Source organism: Canis lupus, chromosome 24 (assembly GCF_048164855.1).
Source record: "Canis lupus baileyi chromosome 24, mCanLup2.hap1, whole genome shotgun sequence".
NCBI classification, from domain to species: Eukaryota; Metazoa; Chordata; class Mammalia; order Carnivora; family Canidae; genus Canis; species Canis lupus.
The window spans coordinates 29000675-29025259 of record NC_132861.1 but is presented as its reverse complement, the minus strand read 5'-3'; the positions used below and the strand labels follow the sequence as shown (position 1 = coordinate 29025259).

Sequence of the window (24585 nt, the reverse complement as noted above, 5' to 3'; positions counted from 1 at the left end):
ACCATACCTACGCCCCCACAGTAGAAAGGCGACTTGGCCTGGGGCTTAGTTGTGTTTCAGAGGCAAGAGTAAGTGCAGAATTAAAAAAGCAGAGAAGGCCTTGATTTATTTATATTAGAAAATTCTCAGGGCACCTGAGTGGTTGAGTTATTTGAGTGTCCGACTCTTGATTTCAGCTCAAGTCGTAATCTTGGGGTCTTGGGATTGAGCCCCACATTGGGCTCCTCACTCAGCAGTGAGTCTGCTGGAGATTCTCACTTTCCTTCTTCCTATTGCTCTCTCTCTCTCTCTCTCAAATAAATAAGTCTTAAAAAAAAAAAAAAAGAAAAGAAGACTCTCAAGAAGCTTAAGAAAAAACAAAAATAACTGGGAAGTTGAAAGTGAGAAAAAAAGCAAAATCCTGAGAGAAAATATTTTTTGGAAAAACTAGAAAAATCTGGGCAGTGAGGGGAAGACAGAGAAGTTCTGTTGGATATTTTGCTGTGAAAGGACCCCTTCAGGCCTCTTAGGAAGGTTTTAGTAAATATTTGGTTTTTGAAAATTATTTTTTAAATTTCAGAACAAGTTTCTCTGATTCTGCCCAAGATACTGTGAAATGCCACTAGGCAGCCCAGGTGTATCCTGGTTACACAAGAATTGTCTATATACCCAGGGTCCCCTGAGCTAGATGCTCAGTAACTCAAGGGAAAGATAAGAAAAAAGTGAGGTGTTTTAGGAGGCATAAGCAGGCGAACATTGGCTCTAACAAAACCATAATCAACTTTTAAAAATATTTTTGAAGAGGAATGTCACAGAGGTTCTCTCTCTCTCTCTCTCTCTCTCTCTCTCTAAAACTTTATTTTAGAGAGTTCACTCATGCAAATGAATAGGGGGAGGAACAGAGGCAAAGGATCCTCCAGCAACTCCCTGGCCAGAGTCCGAGGTAGGGCTCGATCCCATGACCCATGAGGTCACAACCTGAGCTGAAACTGAGAGTTGGTCAGCCAATCGACTGAGCCACCCAGGTGCCCCTATTTCTCTCTCTATTTTTTTTTTTAAAATGCAGAGCTTTAAGTAAGGCACAGGGAAGCTTATGGTTACACAGGTATGGTCAAATTTTGGGTTTTTCCCCACTTACTAGTTATATAATTTGGAGTAAATTAACTAGTAGCCCAAGCTCCAGTTTTCTCATTTGAAAAATAAACTAAAAACTACCCCAAGTTCTACATGAGAGCGTGTATGTGAAAATGCCTGGAACCCTATAGATGCTGGATGGTATTTCTTCCTCTTCTGATGGTTGCTAATCCAGCTGCTGCCATAGGGTGGTGGTTAGTCTGTTGTGTGCTTCCCAAAAGATTCAGGGATCAGTCATGACACATTCTTGGCTTCTCAGAAAGGAAGGGAAAACATTCAGGTTAATGTTTTGGGAGAAAAAAACAGTCTGTCTCTTTTCAAGGTAACAAGGTAATGAAGACTCTGGAAAAAGCTAGAATGTTGTCTTTCCTGCCTAGGAAAGAAAAGCCAGTCACTGCACCAGGATAGAAAGGATCCTGGTTCAGCCAAGAACCTAACGTGGGTGCTGGAAAAACACTCCTTTCTTGCCTGGGGGCTTGCCGGCTACCTCTCACCTGGGCAGGTGGTGGTGTGTGGCAAAGCACCCAGCTTCAGGAACATGTTGACGGATCCATGGAAATTCAGAGAATGGAAGCAACTGGTATGTTACAAGAAACTGATTTACGAGCAATAAAACTGGGTACAGCCTGTGTCATTCTGGCAAATGTGGCCAAGGATGGGTGGGAGGAGATTGGGAGGTGGTCAAGAAGGGTAGCAGAAGCTTTCAGAATCTGTCAACAAGGGGCATATTGCCAGAGACAAGTTTGGGATGTGAGAAGGCCATGCGGGGTCCTGAGAGCATCCAGCCCAATTCTGACCTCCAGGAAAGCTTATACTCTGTTCCTTGGCTTAAGAAATCCTCCAGGAGGATCCAAGCTCCAATTCAAGGTCTGTGCAACTGGAATTATAGGAGGGCTCAGGACAGGCCAGATGACTGACATGCTATCTCAGTGGGGCAATAAGGACTCAGGGGTCTCATCTCATGCCATATCTCTGAACTTCTGATTTCTTCTCCAAAAAATGAGGAGGCTGGACAAAGCAGCTCCTAAAGAAGCCATCCAGGGGCACCTGGGTGGCTCAGTGGTTGAGTGCCTGCCTTTGGCTCAGGTTATGATGCTAGGGTCCTGGGATCGAGTTCTGCATCAGGCTCCCTGCAGGGAGCTTGCTTCTCCCTCTGTCTTACGTCTCTGCCTCTCTCTGTGTGTCTCTCATGAGTAAATAAATAAAACCTCTTAAAAAATAAAGAAGCTGTCCATCCTAAAAGTCTATGTTTCTACAGAAAGCCAATGGCTCTCCCAAATTGTAGCTTATAGAGAAAGGCAGCCCACAGCAGATCGCCCCTGTGCACATAGGTCATGCAAGTCAGATTCACCCTTGCTCTTCCAACTGTACGGAGAAATGTGACTACTAAGAGTTGCCCGGGTCAAGGTGAGGTTACAGCATCTATTAAACAAAGAACCAGCTCTTTCCCTCTCTAGCTTCTGGCTGGTTCATTCAGCATTCTGGGCCTCAGCTTTTCATCCTTTTTCATGAATAAAATAAAAACAAATCCCTGCCTATATCACAGGCTTGCCCTGAGGATGCCATGAAGCTGGAGACTAGGAGGAGCTCTGACAATGCCATAGCAGGGGTTCTCAAACTGGCTGCATGTTAGACTCTACCTAGAGCCCCACCTCAGAGATCCCTACTGAACCAGCACTTTCCTAATGTTCCTTGTGGGATTCTAATGTATACCCAGGAATGAGAACCACTTTTCTCCGACTCTGCATAAATACATGTTGTTGCTAATAAAGGTGAAAATTTCAGCCAAGCAGTCTTTTAGCTTATACAGCACTAACAACCCATTTGACTGATTTTTGTACTAATGACCATTTATTGTAACACCAGATCTCTTGGGTTTCTATAATGTTTACATTATTGTGGGAATGAAAAAAACAAATATAAGAAATAAAATCTTAAATTATTCTCTATAAAGATCTCTCCAAACCAGTGGTTCCCAAACATCAGTCTTCAACAACAAATTATCCAAACCACCAGAGGTTTTGGTTGAAGTCCCAGATTTTCCAAACACTGCTTCCTAGAACTGAATCCAAGCCTTTGAGGGTGGGGAATGGGTATGAGCCATCACTTCAGGTGATTCTGAAGCACAGCCAGGCTAGAGAATCATTGCTAACACATTCTGGGATGGGCACATCCTGCCAGGAAAGAAGGCCTCCAGGAAGGGAAGCAGTGATGTGCCCTTGAGCCTTCGGCCTCTGCTTCCTCACTGGGCCTCCAGGTTTCCAACTGTGAAATGAGACACCAGTAAATGATGGGCTCTGGCAGTGCTCAGAGATATAACCCACAAACTGTTTCTCATTGTGCAAGGGAGTACAGCTCCCATGTCACAACTAGGCTAGATGGAGGACACATTCTTATCTTGGTTACCAGTGAACACAGATACCACACTGTGGACTCAGGAGATACCTGCTGATGTGGCCTTTCTCCACCTTCCTGCTTGCACTTTGTCTCGCTCAGAAAACTTTGATTCTTTCAACACCCTGCAGTCCACCTTGCCCCATCTTCATTGTGTCAATTAGCAGATACACACTGCATCCCAGGCTGGGCATTGGGGTCGCTGCAAAGAACATGACAGAAGCCATCTCTGCACCTCAGAGCTTAAAGTCTTGTCTAGAGACAGGTGAGGAGGATAAGGCTGGGTCAGGAGAAGCAAAGGGTGAGTCAGACTCAGCAATGTTGCTGGGATGTGATGAGGACTTCATAGTGCCAGCACTCATTTATGGGTCACTTACCTTGCCAACCTGATCCCCATGCACCACATAGGACTCATCACTATCATCTCCATTTTGTGGTGGAGAAAATGGAGAAATTGGAGATTTAAAAGCCTAGAGACAGGCAGCAGCTGAGAAGGGAAGCCGGGGTTTGAACCCAGAAGCATGGATACCATGGATACCATTACTGGTTTTCTGAGTGGTTTTTTCTTGTGTGCTATGTGAAGACCTTGTTTTTTATTTACAAGCCATTGAAGGATTTTGCATACTTTACTAGGAGCCTTGGGAGCATGGACTAGGAGAAGAGATGACACAGGCCCTAGGAACTTCCAGGGAATCCTGAGTATTGACCCAAGTGTATGGTCAAGAAGGAAGGGAAGAATATACGCTCCAGGTGGGGCACATCCCCCGCTCCCTCTGGACTTCTTGTCCCCTAGGAATGAGTGTCAATGGATATGTGGCAGGGCCAGCCCTTCTAATGTCCAGCATCCAAGGCAGAGCCTCTATTTCCTGCATCTACAGGTGGCAGGTGTGGACAGAGCCCTGGACTCAGGAGGTTGGAGTTCTTTTTTTTTTTTAAGATTTTATTTATTTATTCATGAGAGACACATAGAGAGAGAGGGGGGCAGAGACACAGGCAGAGGGAGAAACAGGCTCCATGCAGGGAGCCCCGATCCCGGGGTCTCCAGGATCAGGCCCTGGACTGAAGACGGTGCTGAACCACTGGGCCACCCGGACTGCCCAGGAGATTGGAGTTCTAAATAAGCTCAGCTACTTACTAGCTATATGGCTGGGCAAGTGACTTAACTGCTGTATGCCTTACATACAAAACAAGGAGATAAGGCTTTCTTCAGAAAATGCTACAAAGATTGGGGAGAAGATTCAAGGATGGGTGTTGAAGACTATTCTATACTCACGCTCATAGGCACTTTGCATGTGTTATCAAATGACAGCCCTCAGCATTCAGCCCCCTTAGGAATTGCTTCAGCAGAAGACAACCTTGCCCAGGGTCACACATCCAAAGACAGATCCATCCCCAGCTATAAAGGCCTTGTCATCTCACCCCAAGTTGGAACAGCAGTAAAGAGCTGTCTATTTTCAGAACTCCCTGCAAAATTGGCTGAGTCTCCACTGAGACTCCATGGCAGCCCACTTCTCCTTCTGCCTGTCCTGTTTCTTCTCTCTCCTCTGTGGAGATTGATCCAAGCCACTACCTTATAAGCCTCAGTACCCTAACCTGCCTCTCAGATTCTGTTTCCCAAAGAACCGAATCTGTTATGGTTGAGAGCGTGTTTTCATTGTTGTTGCTGCTACTGCGCTTTTTAGTTGTGTCAAAGTATACATAACATAAAGTATACCATTTTAACCATTTCTAAGTGTTCTGTGCCATGGCATTAAGTACATTTACATTGTTGTACAATCATCACCACCATCCACCTACAGAACTCCTCATCTTTCAAAACAGTTGTTGTCACCATTAAACACTAACTCTCCATTCCCCCTTTATCCAGACCCTGGCAGCCACCATGCTACCATTTCTGATAGAACCACCATTTCTGTCTCTATGAATTTGACTCCTCTAGGAATCTAATATAAGTGAAACCATACAGTATTTGTCCTTTTGTGGCTAGCGTATTTTACTCTTAGCACAACATCCTCAAGATTCATCCATGTTGTTCAGTACGGAATACAGAATTTCCATATATATATATATATATATAACATTTTCATTATGCTTTCACCCATTTATATATACTTGAGTTGTTCCATCCTTTGGGTATAGTGGATGATGCTGCTATAAACATGGGTGTTCAAAACCCTGACTTCAATCACTCTGGGTATATACCCAAATGTGGAATTGCTGGATTGTACAGTAATCTTATGTTTAATTTTTTGAGGAACCGCCATGCTGTTTTCTACAGTGGCTACATCATTTTGCATTTCTACCAACAGTGCACAAGGATTCCAGTTTCTCCACATCCTCACCAACCCTTGCTATTTCCTCTTCTTTTGATAGTAACCGATTTAATTGCTAGTTGCTAATTGTTTTTCAACGTAAGTCTCCAGCCTTCCTCCTCTAGGAGCTGTGTTTTTTAAATGTTTCAGGCAGTTTCACCACAAACAGATTTGAGAACCACAGCTCTGAAATCTAGTAGTCACAACATCTTACTCCTGGATGGATCGGATACATATCTCCAAGCTTTTAAAATAAATCACATGGAACGATGGGACGCGCATGGACCCTGACATGCAAAGCTCTGGGCTCTTTGTCTTATTTGAAGTGACCTCCTTGTCTTTGCCAGTAAAATGAGACCTTCAAAACAGAGCAATAAGGTCCATTTGGCTTTGCCATTATCCAACTCTTGTGCTAGAGTTCTAGGTAGGAACTCATTTAGAGAAATCATTTTTGCTGGGCATGGACAGATACCACACACACAGGGGAATTGGACACAATCTTCCTTCTCAGTGTTTATCCTCTTCAATCCTGCACATATCTCCTGTAGAGACTCCCCTGGGGATATCAGCCTCATAGCTTTCCCACAATACTTAATAGGAGTTAAATGGAGAGCTTCAGAAACAAGGGCATCCACCCATAGATATGAGGAGCCAGAGCAGTGAGGGCTGTGGCCATCCCCTCCCCTCCCTACTTTGCTTCCTTTCAGAGCTGTGTGGCCATCCCTGGGCCAAGACATGAGCCTGTGCCTTAGAATAGAACCTTGGTGGGAGTCTGCCCTTCCCTCAGAAAACCCCTGTATCCAACCATTCCAATGGATTCACAAAGCTCTGACAGAGGAAGAAGAATTAGATTTTTTAAATCCACAGACCTGACTTTCTCAGAATGCCAGCAAAATATTTCTATTCCACTATAAAAGCATTCATTCTCCCCAAACCCACTGCTGACCAAACTATTTTAATTGTGGCAATTAAAGTGTCTTTCTTAGGCACTTAGGTATTTGTCAGGCACATCCTCTAGCCACTAGCACTATGCTAGATTCAGGAGAAAATGCCACATACAGTAGTAATGTTGTGGTGCTGATTTTTGAATTCTCAGGGTCAAGCACTTTGTCTAGGAAAGATTCTGTGGCAACTGAGTCCACAAGGCTGTGGTTTTTCCCTGACCTTCCAGACCAGTAACCTCACTGCCAAGACAGGGAGCTGAGTTCCTCCCCCTGACTCCCAGAGAGCTCAGTTTCTCGTTTCAGGATTGTGCTGGGGGCCCCTTCCAGCTGCGACCCCAGCTACAGGAAAACTTCGTAACACTGTGGGGAGATGTGCAAGTTAAAGAAAGAAGAAAGAAAGAAAGAAGAAAGAAAGAAAGAAGAAAGAAAGAAAGAAAGAAAGAAAGAAAGAAAGAAAGAAAGAAAGAAAGAAAGAAAGAGACTTTGCTGGTCTCCACCCACCCTCCCCCGCCCCCTTCTCACTTGGTGACTTTCTCACTTGCTGACAGAGGGCCTGATCCAGTGACCACATGTTCCATGAGCCTCTTCCAGCCATGGCAGTTGAATATTAACTAGTCTAAACCAATCCGGCAATTCCATTTCTCATCATAGGGCATGCAATACAACCCTGGCCAATAAGAGGCTTCTAAGAATTTTTTTTTTTTTACATGAACAGGAATGCAAGTGAAGGATTCATCTCTTTCTGCTTCTGATTGTTTTCATATGTGGATGTGATCTTTGGCACTGCTACAACCACCATGTGACCATGAAGAGAAGGCCAAAAGAATCCCTGAGTCTTAACTTGGTCAAGCCATTGAGTTAATCAACCCTGAAATCACCCTGCCTCTGGACTTCTTGTGAGATGAAACAACCACTTTTAGCTAGTATTCTGTTTCTTGTAGCCAGAAGCATCTAATGTAACAGTGGCCCAACATGTAGCTTTGACCAAAGGAGCCAACAGGACACAGGACAGCAGCAGCCAGGTATTAACTAGAAGGTTGCATTATCCACATGTAGAATAATGAGCTACTACATGACCAAGATTGGTACATAAGATGAACCCACTGGCCAACTTTTCATATCACGGATAAGGAATTTGAAACTTAAGAAAGTTATAAAAACAAAACTCCATATTTCTTTATAATTTCACAGGTTGCTTTTATATCAGTCATCTCACTTCATCTTCATAAAAATTACTATTATTATCCTCATTTTACAGGTGAGTAAGCTAAAGCTGATGGGAAATATTAAGCCATTAATAGTTATATTGTGTTTTATAGTTTATAAAGTGCTTTGCTCATCATAATTTTTCTAATTATTATCTTTAAATCTAATCTGCAAGGTAGAAGTTTATAAATAAAGAAGCAGGCTCAGAAAGGTCAACTCACTTGGCCAAACTCCATCAAGTTCCAAAGCTGTAGTTCCTATATCAGGGGTTCTCATAGTGAAGACCCTGGACCCACAGACTCAGTGTCCCCAGGGAATATCTTAGAAATGCAAATTATCAGGTTCCACCCAGACTCATTGAATCAGAAACTCTGGGATGGAGCCCAGCAATTGGTGTTTACTAAGACCTCCAGGTGATTCTGATGCACACTCACATTTGAGAAGCATTTGCTTTGTACCACAGCTGTCTTTTCAGTGACTTGCCCAAAGTTACCCTGCCAGGTTAGCCAGGGGTCTCAGTCAAGGGCCAAGTGCTCTTCCTCATACAAAAAGTTGATGCTAACGGAAAAAAGAATATGTACCCCCAACCACAACAATAGAAGATGAGACCATAGCTGTTGATCTCAAGCTATAAAGTCATGAAGCATATGCTATACTATAAATAAAATATTGCCCTCCAACCTTGAATAAAATTATTTTAGGATCAATAAGCAGAGATGATACTATTGTACACATCATATAATCAACTTACAGAACTTAGAAACTTAACTAGTGGTATGACCAGCAATATATATCCATTCGGAAGAGATGAAGACTTTCAAGAAACTGATCCTTAATGAGTTGTGAGGGGAAGAGAGATTATAATACCAATCACCTACCATGCACCAAACACTTTACAAATGTGATGTTGTCTAAGCTCAAACAATCCTTCTTTGTTGGTATTATCCTGCCATGTAAAGAATCTGAGATTCAGAAACCTTAACTAACTTGCCTGAGGTTCACTCAGCTAATGAAGGCTATAATCATTACTCAAATAAAGGTCTGGTTTGCTCCAAATTCAGAATTCTTTTGGCTACTTCACTTTATTATTGATCATGCTGCATCTGGGAGAAAAGCTTTCAAATCATCTCACATAGAACACCGATGTCCTATCTGCAATCTTGAGGTTGGCTAGGTCCTCACTTAGGACACACCTATCCCTCTTTGCTTCCATACCCACCCTGCTCTCTACCTTGTGCACCTGACTTTCCTCCCAGTGGTCCTGGACAGCATCACACTCATTTTCATAACCCTCAAGGTGCCTAGCACAGAGCTCTAAACAGAGCAGGTGCCCTTAAATGTTTACTTAAAACATTTTCAGATATTGATGTTGAGGCACGGCCCTGATCTTCAAAGATGATGGTATTAGAAGAAACGATATCCTCCCAACATGTCCACAGTGCCTCAGGCCACTGCTGGACAAATGAACCCTTGGTCTGAGCCACAGTGAAAACTCTTTTTGTTCCTGTGTGGTTGGATTGTATCAGCCCGGCACCTCCTGCAAGCCACAGGGTGGTTGCTTAAGAGATATTGTTGACAGATTGATTTACTGACTAATTTATACGACATACTTATCCAATGACATAGGTATCTTGGAGGGAGTTCAGAGAAAAATAACCAAGTTGATTAAAGGATTGGAAAATGTGCTTTACAGGGAAAGGTTATAGGGACTGGGGTTATTTAACTTGGAGCTGAGAAAGCTGCGGAACACTGCGTGTGTAGGCTATCACCCTGTAAAGAAGAGATGGCTCCTCTACCCCATCCTGCTTGCTTTCCACCTGGAAAACCAAGACCCAAAGAGCAGAAGTACCAGGCAGCCATCCAGAGCAGGTCTAGGCATTGTAACTGTTAGTCCAGTGGTCTCTCCGCATCTCCAAGTCTCCTGCAGCAGCATACACACACACACACACACACACACACACACACACACACACACACGTACCAAGATGCATACACATGCACAAAGAAATACCCATTCACATATGCACACCTTACAGGCATGCACATTTACATATACACACTTTTACACACATAGACACACACATATAGGCATGTATACCCACACAAAAATACACAAACATACATTTAAGCACATAGGTACTGGAAATGGCAACCAGCTCTCCTCTTTACCCCAAGCTTAGATAAGGAAAGCAGACCCATCTGAGGTCACCATAATAAGAGGATTTCTGGATGATGTTTATATATCTAAGAGAGTAAATACAGACTGATGTGGGTTATACTTCTCTAGGAATCACCCCTCACAGAGGATATTCAATATTCTCACTGTCTGAGGTGCACTTCTGGGCTATGGGAAGGGCCCACATGCCTTCCCATGCCTCCTCCATGGTTACACAACTGAGAGACAGTGATTTACACCCCCTTCCCCATACTATCGAGTGGACTTCCTCCTCCAAGTAGGGGATGAGTCAGCACTAGGGTGGAGCCCTGTGGGAAGATGCAGAACTGAGGCACAGAGGCAATTAGTAGCAGTCACACTGTACTTGGTCAAGAGTCTGCCCTCACCGGCTGTGTGCCCTCTGCAAAATATCCAGCTACCTCAAGTCTCAGTCTCTTTGTCAGTAAACAGGGACCAGAAGATAGCATCTGTCTCACCCAGCGATGACAGTAAAAAGAGCAACAAGGAGGTAGAAACTGGGTTTGACTTTGGGGCTGCCCATAATTTAATCTCTCTATGCCCCACTTTCTTCTGTAGGAATGGACACAGTGATGCTAATCCTGAAACCAGCAGAGAAAATGCAATGAGGTAATTCTTAGGGACTCCCAACCCCTTTCCCTGCCAATCTTTATATTCATCCGGGCTCTTTATAGCTTTTTCTTAAAGCCTTGATTATCTGAGAAGCAAGTGTGATCCCTGAACCATCCCACCATGGGCTATCCTCACCGTGCAGGAGTGGAGGGGCAGCCCCTCCCCCCCCACTCTAAGAGCCTGAGGGAGGGTCCTCAGGAGGGATTTCTCCCTCTCTGGCTTCAGTGACTGCATTGTTCCCTCTCCCGGGACAGGTGGGAGAACCAGACAGGCTATAATATTAACATCCTGTAAATCAACGAGCAGGAACCTGAATCTCAGCAGCACCGTGTTTAAACATGACCTACCACCAGACAACCCAGCAGGCTGGGGAAAGAGACCCAATCTTGCATCACCACAGGTATCCTGCTCAAGACGTCCCTCCCAGAGTCTCAGGCTGAAACGCCTCCCTGTTGGCTATGACTTCCCAGAAACAAGATACTCTACCCCAGGGATGGCTGACCCCAAAGGATACAGACCTACAGACTCACCGTTCTCTGCAAAGCAAAAGGGCATGGCCAGCTCTTCTGAGCCCTCTGAGCCCCAGGAAAATGACCAGCAGAGGAGTGTCAGGCCAGTTTAGATGCTTGCCCCACTCTCTGAAGCTGGTTCAACCTCCTGGGGCCACAGGGCTGGTGGCCTTCTTCTGGACAGTCCTTGCAGCCACTCTCCTTGACTTGAGAGGCCAGAACCCCCGTCCCACAGAGCAGCTACCCTATCTCCTCGCTTAAGCAGACAGCCCTTTTGCACGAAAGCCAGACACCCAGCAGCTCTCCTCAGAACAGAACTGGATTATGACAAACCGAGAGAGGATTAGTGGGGGACACCATCTGCAGAGAGAATAATTAGCTTAGTGAGTTACACAGATTGTTCCTGGCTCTCTGCCCAAGGGTACACTCTTCAAGACTGTTAAACACAGCCCCCATGGGCTTTCAGGGGAGTCCTCCCAGCACCAGGGGCTCCTGCCTGATTCCAGCCACCAGCGTGGGCCTCCAGCAGCCTGTGATGGCAGGGGGGTGCTCCATGGAAGCTCAAGCCCTGTGTCAGGCTGGTTCCCATCTACCTGAATAAATCAGAAAAGGAAATAGGGTGTTATTGCAGGAGGTAGGAATTAGATATGTGAAGACTTTAAAGAACTGACTGGTGAGTAAACCCATCCATCAGTTGTTTTCTCTACCAATCTTGAGGGATCCCACTTACTCATTTGAGACTGAATTGATCATTTTGGCTTTATGTTGACAACACTTCTAGGCAACTATTGAAGCCTGGAATTATCAAATCCACCCTTTCTGAGGGAAGAAAACTATTTTTTCTTAGAACATTCACATTTAGGGAGTGCCTGGATGGCTTAGTCAGGTAAGCGTCTGCCTTTGGCTCAGGTCATGATCCCAGGGTCCCAGGATTAGGTCCCACATCAGGCTCCCTGCTCAACAGAGAGTCTCTCTCTCTCTCTCTCTCTCTCAAATAAATAAATAAAATCTCTAATTAAAAAAAAAAAAAGAATATTCACGTTTAGGTGCAGGGTTGCCTGGAGGCAGAATGAACTACGTGACCTAAAACTTGGTGGCTTCCTTACTGGAATTTAAGGAGGTGAAAGAGCCACCTGCAGAAACGATTGGGACTGAGAGCCCATCGCCATAAAGGGGCAACAACTTAGGCAATGTACATTCAATATCAATATGACTGATCAGTTCTGCAAACAAAATCACTCAAGGCTTGCCTCTGGCTGACAGATGTGGGATTCAATCCAATCAGATGCGCATACATGTGGGCTCCAGAACGGAGATCACTCTGTATTTGAAAGCTAGGTGTATTAGTCAAATTTCTCAAATGAAACTGAATCAATAAGAATATAGAAAGATCTAGCTGTGCAGAGATTATAAAGGATTGGCCCATGCAGCTATGGAGGCTGAGGAGTCCCACATCTGCAAGCTGAAGAGCCAGGCGAGCTGGTGGTGTAGTTCCAATCTCAGCCAGAAGGCCGGAGAACCAGGAGCCCTGATGTGGCGGGAGAAGATGGAGGTCCCAGCTTAAACAAAAAGAACAAATTCTCCTGTCCTCTACTTTCTTGTTCTTTGGAGCCCTCGACAGATTGGATGGCACTTACCCACATCAGGGAGGGTGATCTGCTTTACTAAGGCTATCACTTTGAATGCGAATCTCTTTCAGAAACACCTTCACAGACACCTCCAGAAATAATGTTTTACCAGCCATCTGGGCATTCCTTAGCCTAGTCAAGCTGACACGTAAAATTAACTGTCATACTTGGCTAGCCTAGGTAATCTTAATAAGTCTGAAGAGACATTGTCCAACACAATAGTCATTGGCTGATCCAGATTCTTCATGCCAACGTAGAACATAAGGAACACAAAACAAATTTCAGACGGTATGTGTTGGCTCATTGAGTACTTGTAAAGTGTACAACATTCATTGGTATTCAATAAATGACAATTCATCTACTCTATGAGGTAGGTATTATTATGATACCACTTTTTGAATGGGGAACCTGAAACTTGGAGAGGTTAACTTTCCAAAAGTCATTTGGCTGGTATGTGATGGAACCAGAATTTAGATCCAGGCTGCTTGGTATCAGCCTCCTTGTGTCTAACCATTACACTGTACTTTTGGGGGACAATAGCATAGGCCCAGAGAAGGAATGATTTTATTAAAGCGATAAGAAAGAGCATGAAGTGTCAAAAAAGGAATGAGGAGAGAAGTAAAAAAAACAAAAAACAAAAAAAACAGAAGTGTGTTTCTTCATAACCAGACCACTGTGCATAATAGATGTCTGTGATTTGGGGGGCAAAGAAGGGCAGGTAGGGTAATGTCAGGAGGGAGGACACTTTAAAGCGACTCTGACACATCCCTGTGTGCCAAAGGCCTTGGTCCTTACACCCTCTCCTTGGGCCCCACTTGCTTTGTTGTACCCTCTTCTTCAAGGTCCTCTTTAGAGTCCCCAGATTCCTCACCTCTTCTACATCCAAGGCCCTGCCCCTTCTTTTTCCCCAGCAAATATTTTATTATCCTCAGGCAGAAAGGCTTTGTTGTTGGGGCAGGTGAGGTTGATTGTCTACTTAACTGCCATGACTACTTTCTTCATTGCCAATAGGACCCCACTTTTTGAGGTTGAATACTAAAAGTCCTATCCACTTCTTTTGCAGAGCCATTTATGTAGCCTTCTGCCCTCTGCCCCAGTATTCCCTGAGAGCCATCTTGGCACAACCAAAGAAGCCCATTAAGTTATTCTAAAAAAATCTCTCCCCAAAATGATCTCTCCCCTGGCCCTAAGGCTAACTTCCACATTTCTCTTTCCTACATTGAAGTTAGACCTTTGTCAATTTCCATCATGACCCTATACTCTCACCTTACCATGCCCATCACCCAGTTACCCCATCCCCCACCCACTTCTCCTGCAGCAATCCTCTGTTTGTTTCCTAGAATTAAGTCTCTTATGAATTGCCTCCCTATTTTTGTCTTATTTTATTTTTCCTTTCCTTCTCTTAAATCCCACATTTGAGTGAATTCATATGGTATTTGTGTTTGTTTTATCATCCACCCACTTCTCCTGACTTAGGGGAAGAAGGGCTCACCAGCCTGCTTCACATAGCTAATCTACTAGACACCATACTCTTTCTCTGCCCTGACCCTCAGTCCCCCATTAGTCCTCTCTGTCTCCACAGAGTCCTTTTCTCCAGGCATCCATTCCTGTCTGGACTGGGTGTCCTTCCTCTCTTCCCCCCAGCCTCCTGAGTGCTCTGTCCTTACACTTAGCACTCTTTGTGATTTGATCTGCTTCTCTCCTAGACTGCAAGCATCTTGGGGACAAGGCCTGTGTTTATTCATTCAATTAATATGTATGAAATGTCTTCTCAGACACTGTTGTAGGCACATGGTCCCTGCAGTGAGCAAAGCAAAGACCTTCCTTTCATGGACATTACATTCTAGTGGGACAGCAAATACAAAAAAATACAAACAAATAGCAAATAAATATATGGTAGGTGGTAATAAGTGCTGTGAAGGAAAATAAAGCAGGATGAGGGTACAGAGAGTGAGAAGAAAGCATCTCTGAGGATGTGACGTGTAGTCACATCCTGAGTGGAAAGAGCTGGCCAAACAGGTACCTGGGAGAAGAGCCTTCTGGACAGAAGCAAGAAAAGGTTCAAAATCTCCAAGAAAGAGCATGCTCCAAGTCAGTGCTAGGAACAAGGGCCACATCATAGAAGATTTTTATAGGTTATCTCTGTATCTCACACTTGTAGCAGAATGGATACACTCTTCATAAACATTTTTTGAGTGAATGAATGAATGATTGCTTAGAAATATGCTGAGGTTTATTATGTCCTAAAAATGGCCTTTCTTTGCTGTGTACTTCCCCCATCCCACTTGCAGGGGTCCTTTCCCAGGGAAGCTAAGGCCTAACAGGTTGCATGCTCACAAAGCCTAAATTTACCTTCTGAGTAGTGTCTACAACAGGGTAGACCCTTGACTTCTCATAAAAATTTGTCTGTAATGGAGCTCCTTTTATGTTAATGAACAGACTTCCTGCCCACCCCACCACCACCCCAGCCCTGGAAAAGTCTCCCAAGATGACTGATGACTGTCCCTTTCTCAGGGCCCTGACAGGAAGTAGGACGTGCAACGCACATTGGTGACCAGAGGAGATATCCTGCAACCTAAACGCCCCCACTTCCTGGTTCTGGCAAATCACTTTATTTCTGTGAACAAGAAACCGCCATTGCCTGATCCATCTCATGACCTGGTTTGACCCAGGTTGGACCTCAGAAATTAGTTTCTGCAGCACTGAGAGATTGAGTATAGATACACACAACTCTAAACCCAAATAATAGTGACTTAAAAAGCGGGTGGGTTTTTTCCTCTCATATCATAAAACGTCCAGAGTTCAGTAATCAGTCACTGGTGCAGTAGCCTTGGCTATCATCAGGGACCCCAGGATGGAGTTCTCACTCACGTGCTTGCAACATGACTGCTAGTGCTCCAGTGATCATCTCTACATTCCCAATTGGAAGAAAGAAGGAGATAAAGGGTGAATGGGCTTTCCAAAGCCCAGAAAACCTATCCAGGGACTATGTCACATAATCAGTCCAATCTGCAAAGGAGACAGGGAAATATTTTTCAGTTGTGTACATTCCTCCCTTGGAAGAATTGGAGTCCTATTCATAGGACTAAGAGAGAATAAATACTGGACGGACCACAAAGTGTATCTGTCAGGATCCACCCCCTGAGCTACCCATCATCCATAAATACCATTCTTCGTATTCATATTCATGCCCACTAAGGGTGATGCTCTCTTTTCTATCATGTCTAAATGTGGTCACTATAGTCCAAAGTTCTAAAAACTGAAAGTCAAAGAGTCTGCCCCAGCATCCTCCATATGCAATGACAGAAAAGGAAGATAACTGTCTTTAAAACTCCCACAAACAAAAGACAATAATGGGAAACCCACAGCATTCATTGATCCATAGCAATTCTGGAGTACTCTGGAACAGAACCAGTGTGGACTCTTGGTCTTGGCCATGGACTATATTTCTGGCCAGTTGCTTCAACCTCTGAAAGAATCTCCCTGAAGTATTTTCCTCATTGCTCTCCCTTCCGGGAACCTTTTCTTATCCATTATTCTCCAAGCTCCATCTCAGAATGGTGTTTGGAAGGATGACTTTTCTTGGAAATTCTCAGCCATTAAAGCTTACCTCTTACTTGTTTGGGTTTGGAGGTATAGTTAGTTTTAGTCATGAAATGTTTCAGGTAAGATTAGGCTTTCAATGGTAATATTAAAAACTTAGCTAACTTTGGTTCTAATTGTTTCTGTTGATTCCATGTGCAAACAACCCACAGAACCAAAGATCCTATCTAGACTTAATTTTTAGAGCTGCTTGCCTTTTTCTGTGGGCCACTGCGTAATACCTTAGCCCATAAAATAGTACTACTGACTTGAGGTAATCTCTAACAATAATTTCCATTTGGAAGGTTTAATCCTATCTTTACTAAGTGATCATTGCCTTTGCCTCATGGCACAGCAGTCTTTTCTTACTGTGGCTGTCATTTTCAAGCCACTATTTATAAATTATTCAGTTTGAAGTATAGAAGTAGTTGGTTTTTTTAATCCCGTAAGACTTCAAATTACAGTGATCTCTTTGGACACTCATGTTCACAGCATTATTCTGAAAAAGCCAAAAGGTGGAAACAACCCAAGTGTCCATCAGTAAACAAAATGTCATCTATCCATACAATGGAATATTATTCTACCTTAAAAATGAAATTCTGACACAGGTTACAACATGGATGAACTTTGAGGACATTACATGAAATTAACCTGTCACAAAAGGACAGATACTGTATACCTTCAATATGAGTAGCGAGAGTAGTTGAATTCATACAGACAGAAAGTAGAATGGTGGCTGTCAGGGCTTTTGGGGGAGAAGAGAATGGGGAGTTATTGTTTGCTGAATATAGTATTCCAGTATGGGAAAATGAAAAAGTTCTGGAGATGGATGGTGCTGATGGTTGCATGACAATGTGAATGCACTTAATGTCACTGAACTGTATGCTTGAAAATTATTTAAGTGCTAAACTTTCTTACACATATTTTGCCATTATTTTAAAACATCATATTTAATAGATACATAAGTAAAAATATTGCAATGCTCTCAGCAAACATAGATGGTAGACTGTAGGCAAAGGGTATATCCCTAAGAAAATCAGTATTTTTATTCATTTCTGCTTTTAGATTGTCCTACTTCAGCCTGAATTTATATCTCTGATTTTGCTGCCATAAGTCTGGATTTTTCTTACCATATTCTCTGATGCCATACCTATGGTTGGCATGTGGTATACATTTCAAGATACAGTAGGTGACAGTTTTAAATGCGTTCAAATATATCATGTAGCTTTTATTCTGTGATATCTGATATATTACTATCTCTCGACATACTTTCTTAATTCAGTCACTTTCAAATATTAGATTGTTAATTGCAACATCCCACTCCTGGTACAGTGGTCGGCCTCAGGAGGAATTACTAGAACTGTGAATACCAGCCACTTAATTACAGTGGGTTAAACACCAACAGGTTTGGTTTTGTCATCCAAAGAATAGTCTAGAAGTAGGTAACTGATGGTGTTGGTTTGATTAGCCTTTTTTTTATGGTCCAAGATGCTTCTGAGGTTTCAGCCATGGCATCTATGCTCTAGGCAAGAAGAATAAAGGAGAAAAAGACCAAAAAAAAAAAATGTGTGTTCCGGGTGCATATGCTTCTCTTAAAACCCTTCTATGATATACCAGCTAGAAACTTCTGCTTATATCTTATTGGGGAAAAACTTTATCATATGGTCAGCTCTAGCTGAAAGAGTCTAAGATATGAAGCTTTTAGCTGAACATAGTGCTGTCCCTTCCCCCAAACATGAGAATTCTGTTAGTAATGCAAATAGGGAGGATAAGTATTAGGGAACAACCAGCATTCTCTGTATCTCTTCTGAAGAAATTCGAGTTCTCTTGACACCACAAACCAGCAGCTCATAACTAATCTATCAACTATCCTATTAGACTGCTTTCACCTTACCCTATATATTCTTAGTAGGTAGATTGCATTTTTTAGAAAAATTTTTAACTTTATGTATTTTCTTTAAAGTGCCTATGCTGTATATATGTGAACAAAATTTATGTGTGCCATGTAAGTTCCCTTAGGGTACATTATCAGTCAAGGTTCTCCAAAGAAACAGAACCAAGAGAAGAGATAGATAGATGATGATTATAGATAGTTGATAATGATGATAGTAGGTAAATTGATAGATGATTGACAGATGATGATGATGATGAAGAAGAAGATGATGATGATAGATAGATAGATAGATAGATAGATAGATGATAGATATTATGAGATTTTTTAAGGAATTGACTTATGTGATTACAGTGTATTAGTCCAAAATCTATAGGACAAGTTGACAGCCTAGAAACTCAGATAGGAGTTGATGCTGCAGTCTTGAAGCAGAATTTCTTCTTTTTCAAGAAACTTCCATTTTTCTCTCTAGAACTTCAGTTGACTGGAAGAGCTCCACCAACAATATAAAGAGAAATCTCCTTTACTTAAAGTCATCTGATTATAGCTGTCAATCATACCTACAAAATACCTTCACAGCAACACCTAGCTTAGTGTTTGATTAAATAACTGGATACTAGGGTCCAGTCAAATTGATACATAAAACTAACCATCACAGATAGGTAATATGATGTAGATTAAATGGCACTATGTGGTCAGAGGCTTGAGTTCCAGTCTGGAGTCCTATACCTAACCAATGATGTTCCCTTTGCTCTGGGCCTCTATCCATTATCTGGAATTTTAAGGCCATAGACAAGAATATCTTTGTGTTCCCTTCCAGATGAAATATTTTTAAATATTAAATATTTAAAACATTTAAAGTTTTAATTTAAATATGTAATATTAAATATTTTTAAATATTGCCTTACTGTATACCTTTTTGTATTTTGAATATCTGCCATCATGTCTTAGTATGATGATAAAGGTGATAAAAACAATGTTGATCAATATTATGGAATATGGAGGTTCCCCAAATAATTAAAAATAGAACTACTGGGGCACCTAGGTGGCTCAGCAGTTGAACGTTGCCTTTAGCTCAGGTCATGACCCTGGGGTCCTGAGATTGAGTCCCATGGGGAGCCTGCTTCTCCCTCTTCCTTTGCCTCTGCCTCTCTGTGTCTCTCATGAATAAATAAACAAAATCTTAAAAAAAATACAACTACCATATGATCCAGCAATTTCACTTCTGGGTATGTACTCAAAGGAAATAAAACAGGATATGAAAGAGATATATGCACCTCCATATTCATTGCAGCATTATTCACAATAGCCAAGGCATAGAAGCAACTTAAGTGTCTATTGATGGATGAATTGATAAAGAAAACATGGTGTGTGTGTGTGTGTATGTATAATGAAATATTATTCAACACTAAGAAAGAAGTAAATTCTGCTATTTATGACAACATGGAGAAATTGGAGGGCATTATGCTAAGTGAAAAAAGCCAGACACAGAAAGACAGATACTGTATGATCTCACTTATATCTGGAATCTTAAAAAGAGAGAAAAAAGTCAAACTCATAGAAACAAAGAGTTTAAAAGTTGTTGGTTGCCAGGGGCTAGGGTTGAGGAAATAGAAATAAGGAGAGGTTGGTAAAAGGATACAAACTTCCAGTTATAATATGAATAAGGTCTGAGGATCTAACATGTAACATGGTGACTGCTACAAAAAAAGTTGTTGATGATGATAAAGGATAAAAATAAAAATAATGGTCAGATCTTCCCTGAATCATTCAAAGGTATTTGAAATCTCCAGGTTATAGTGTATATTGTAGCCTGAAGTGAGAAGTTATATAAACTCTATTTGAGCACTAACTGGAGTCTGTGAACCCAAATGTCTAGATATTATCTAGAAAACTCTTGAATCCTGCGATAGTAATTAGCATGACCAAGTGTTAAGGTTAGGGTTTCTTTCTTTAAAAAAAAAAAAAAGATTATTTATTCATGAGAGACACAGGGAAAGAGAGGCTGAGACATAGGCAGAGGGAGAAGCAGGCTCCTTGCAGGGATCCCAATGGGGGACTTGGTCCTGGACCCCAGGATCACACCTTGAGTCGAAGGCAGACTCTCAACCACTGAGCCACTCAGGCACTCAGATTAGGGTTTCAATACTAGTTTTTCAAGATATTTAATCTCTCTAAGCTTCAGTTTCCTTATATGCCAAACGGGAATGATCATTATTATGTCTATCCGATGGAATAATTGCAAGGGTTAAAAGAGATAGTTAAAGCTCCTGAAATGTACCTTTCATTATTTACTAACTGAAAACACTCTTTAGCATTGCTTGATAAGTATATTAAATCATTCTTATAACCAAACAGACCTTTAAGATAAATGAGCTGACATACACATATTCATTCCACAAACGATAAATACCATTAAGTTTAAGAGTGCCAGACTCTGTGGCTTTTGTTTGGATCTCAGGGGAGATCTAAGAAAGCCATGTTTAACTAAAGAACACTGAGTATGGCCACAATGAGTCAAGTGGATAGGTAGGTCCATAACCTATTTTCCTCCTGTCAATATCACCTCGTGATGTCTCCAGTTATTCAACCAGTGAACAGTTACTGAGTGCCATCCACCATCTAGGCCCTACACTGGAAAAGTACAGATGGATGAAGCCCAGAGACAAGTGTGCAGAGCTGCCAGGATGGGCTGGACAAGGAAGAAGGATCCAGATCATCATAGGGCTTTGAAGGCTTTGCGGCTTACTCTAAGAGCAACCACTAAAAGTTTTGAAACAAGAAACTGACATAGTCTGATTTTATGTGTGTATTTGCATGTGTAGAGAAAGGAGAAGATATAAATTTACATAAAATGAAACGCCGGGACACCTGCACCCCGATGTTTCTAGCAGCAATGGCCACTATAGCCAAACTGTGGAAGGAGCCTCGGTGTCCAACGAAAGATGAATGGATAAAGAAGATGTGGTTTATGTATACAATGGAATATTACTCAGCTATTAGAAATGACAAATACCCACCATTTGCTTCAACGTGGATGGAACTGGAGGGTATTATGCTGAGTGAAGTAAGTCAGTCGGAGAAGGACAAACATTATATGTTCTCATTCATTTGGGGAATATAAATAATAGTGAAAGGGAATATAAGGGAAGGGAGAAGAAATGTGTGGGAAATATCAGAAAGGGAGACAGAACGTAAAGACTGCTAACTCTGGGAAACGAACTAGGGGTGGTAGAAGGGGAGGAGGGCGGGGGGTGGGAGTGAATGGGTGACGGGCACTGGGTATTATTCTGTATGTTAGTAAATTGAACACCAATAAAAAAAAAAAACAAATATGAAAAAAAAAAGAAAAAAAAAAAAAAAAGAAAAAAAAAATAGAATAAAAATCTTAAGTGAAGATATATGACAAAGTAACCCACCCCAAAAACAAGATGCAGAACATTATGATTGCCTTAGCAAGTTCCTCCTTGCCAATTTCCAGCCCATAATCAGATTTGTTTGTTTGTTTGCTTATTCTGGCAACAGTAGGGAGAATGGGTGAAGGAAGTGGGGGCAAGAATTGATGGGGGCTATCCTTGGGTAGTAGCAATGGGGATGAAGAGAAGAGAAGGAACTCAATAAATATTTAGAAGATAAAGTTGGTAAAGCTTGGAGTGTCTGGGAAGAAACAGAGGGAGAAGAAGTCAGGCATTGCCCACATGTTGCTGGCTTGAGCAGTTGAAGGGACATTTAACCAGCCTGGAGAAGAAGTATCTGAGAGACTTTCCAGAAGACCTAACATGCAGGCTGGGTTTTGCAAAAATCTGTGAGAGTTAGACAGGTGAGGGGAGTGAAAAGTGTATTTTAATGAAGGGGGTGGTAAAGGAAATCTCAGGGAAGATCCTGAGAATGAATACATATTGGAGTAACTTTAGCTTTATCTTAAACATCCCCCAAGGCATTTTAGTTATGTGTAACAATAAAATCGCATTTGGTCTAAGCCCATTTGAGTTTCTGGTGCCACAAAGAGAGCTGCAACCGTAAGAAGAAGATTGAGAGGGGTGGGAAAGGAGATGTGAAGGGGCTTTGGGTCTGGGATGTGGAGCCCCAGTCCAATGTTACTTGGGAGAGAAGTCAAGGAAGAGCATCAGAGTATCCAGGCACAGTGGCTGGCCTTCAGGACTACAGGCAGGGACAGCTTCTACCAAGTAGGCCTAGCCTCAGAGACTTACCCCTCAAACCACTGCATCAGGATTCCCACCAGCAACATGTCCACCCCCACAAACCTAACAAGTAGCACACCTTTCCAGTCATGCTTTCTCTGGGTAGAGATAGCACATCAGCACACCCCAAGCTGGAGATAGAGGAGAATGGACACACCCATTGCATAAATTTGGAAGTTATTTGCTATGGATGGATATTGAAGTCATGTGACTGGAAAAAAAAATCCCTCAAGAATATGTGACCTGTGAACGTTAAGGACATTATGCTGAGTGAAATAAGCCACTCACAAAATGGCAAATACCATATGATTCTACTTATTTGAGACATCTAAAGTAGTCACCCTCATAGAGTCAGTGTAGAATGGTGGTTGTGGGGGCTTGAAAGAGAGGAGTATGGAGAGTTGCTCATCAATGGGCATAATATTTCAGTTATACAAGACGGGTAAGTTCTAGAGACCAGCTGTACAACAGACTGCTTATAGTTAACAAGACTGTGTTGTACACTTAAAAATATATTGAGAGTAGATCTTGTGCTATCATAATAGAATTTTTAAAAAGAATATGTGGCCTAGAAGAAGAAGAGCATGAGGATGGAGCAAAGGACAGCACCAACATGTAAGGAATAAGTAGAGGGAGAGAAGTCTTCAGAGAAGGCAGAGAGGGAAAGGTGGAGAGAGAAATCATTCAGGAGAAAGCATCTAATGGAGGGTAGGGGGACAGGGTAACTGGGTGTTGGGCATTAAGGAGGGCACTTGATATAATGAGCACTGGGTATTGTATGCAACTGAGAAATCATTAAATTCTACCCTGAAATTAAAAATACATTATATGTTAACTAACTTGAATTTACATAAAACCAATTAATTAATTAATTAACTAATTAAATAAAAAGAAGCCAAGCTACATCAGCTAAGGATGATGAGGATGGAAAGGGATCCATGTTGAAATAACCACAGACTGCAAAGGGACACCCTCCATAAGATTAACAAGAGTGTGAGGGTTGCTGAAAAGAGAATGAGTAACTTGGCACAAGGAGCCAAAAGGCCCGATGGGAAGGAAGGGCGCCCCGTTCCCATTCCTTTGTCCCTAGTAATTTGCAGGAGTGGAACTAAATGGCTCTAACCAAGTTTTTCCTCATGGTGGGAAAGGTAGAAAGGGCCCTGAGGTAATATGCCCATGAGGGTAACAAAGGTGGGCCACGGGACCCTGATGGCATCACAGGTCTTTTGGAAAAAATGCCTTTGAATGGTTGAAGTGGCAGATGCTGGAAGCTTGGAAGCCCTTCTTCCCCCGCTCAGGGAAGAACTATAATATGGGAGCTCTCACTCCTGTCCAGGAACTCCTTTGCCAGGTCCAAACCAAAAGAGACAAGGAAGCCTGGAAAGGTACCAGAGAGGGAGCCCCACAACCAGATAGCTCAGCTACCAACTCCAGAGAGTGTCCAGGGTTTTCCTCATGGAGGCCCCTGGGTACAGAGTCATGGCTTGTGGCCAAAGAAGAACTTACCTGTATTAGTGGGCAGCAGGGCCTCCAGGACACAGAAGGCAAAGCTAGCCAAGAGAAGAGACTCACTCCCTACTCATCTCAGCATGTGGATGCTTGGGCAGTGAGCTAGAGGACACCCTCACAGAACTGTTTTCTGTACCCCAAAGTGAAGTCAGGATGCAGGAGTCATGGATGCTACTGGCCAGTGAAGAAATGAGATGAAACCAGATCTTGGTGGGAGGAAAGGTCCATAAGGACATGAAGACAGCAAATGGAGGCCAACTTTTCATAGAAACAAATCCTTGACCGTGAAAGGAAGGAGAGAAGTGAAGCTCAGGTTAAAGAATATAGGATGGGGGACATTTGTGAATGTTCTCAGGAAACTATGAGAAGGCTCACTTCCTGTGAAAGAAAGGTTGGACATTGGAAAGGGATGAAGGCCCCTGGAGCAGATGTAGGAGATGAGACCCAGAGGCCAGCTGAAGAGGAGGGGCCAGGGGTAAAAGCCTGGAA

General features: G+C 42.6%; 1 long non-coding RNA gene across 1 annotated transcript; it reads right to left on the bottom strand.

The window, feature by feature from the left end:
* Positions 1–2623: 2623 nt before the first annotated feature.
* Positions 2624–24559, bottom strand: LOC140615937 (uncharacterized). Its single transcript, XR_012016459.1, has 3 exons — positions 24094–24559; positions 3559–3709; positions 2624–3378 (listed from the first exon to the last, which is right to left on the bottom strand). It is a non-coding gene; the product is annotated as an uncharacterized lncRNA (long non-coding RNA).
* Between the last annotated feature and the right edge of the window lie 26 nt (positions 24560–24585).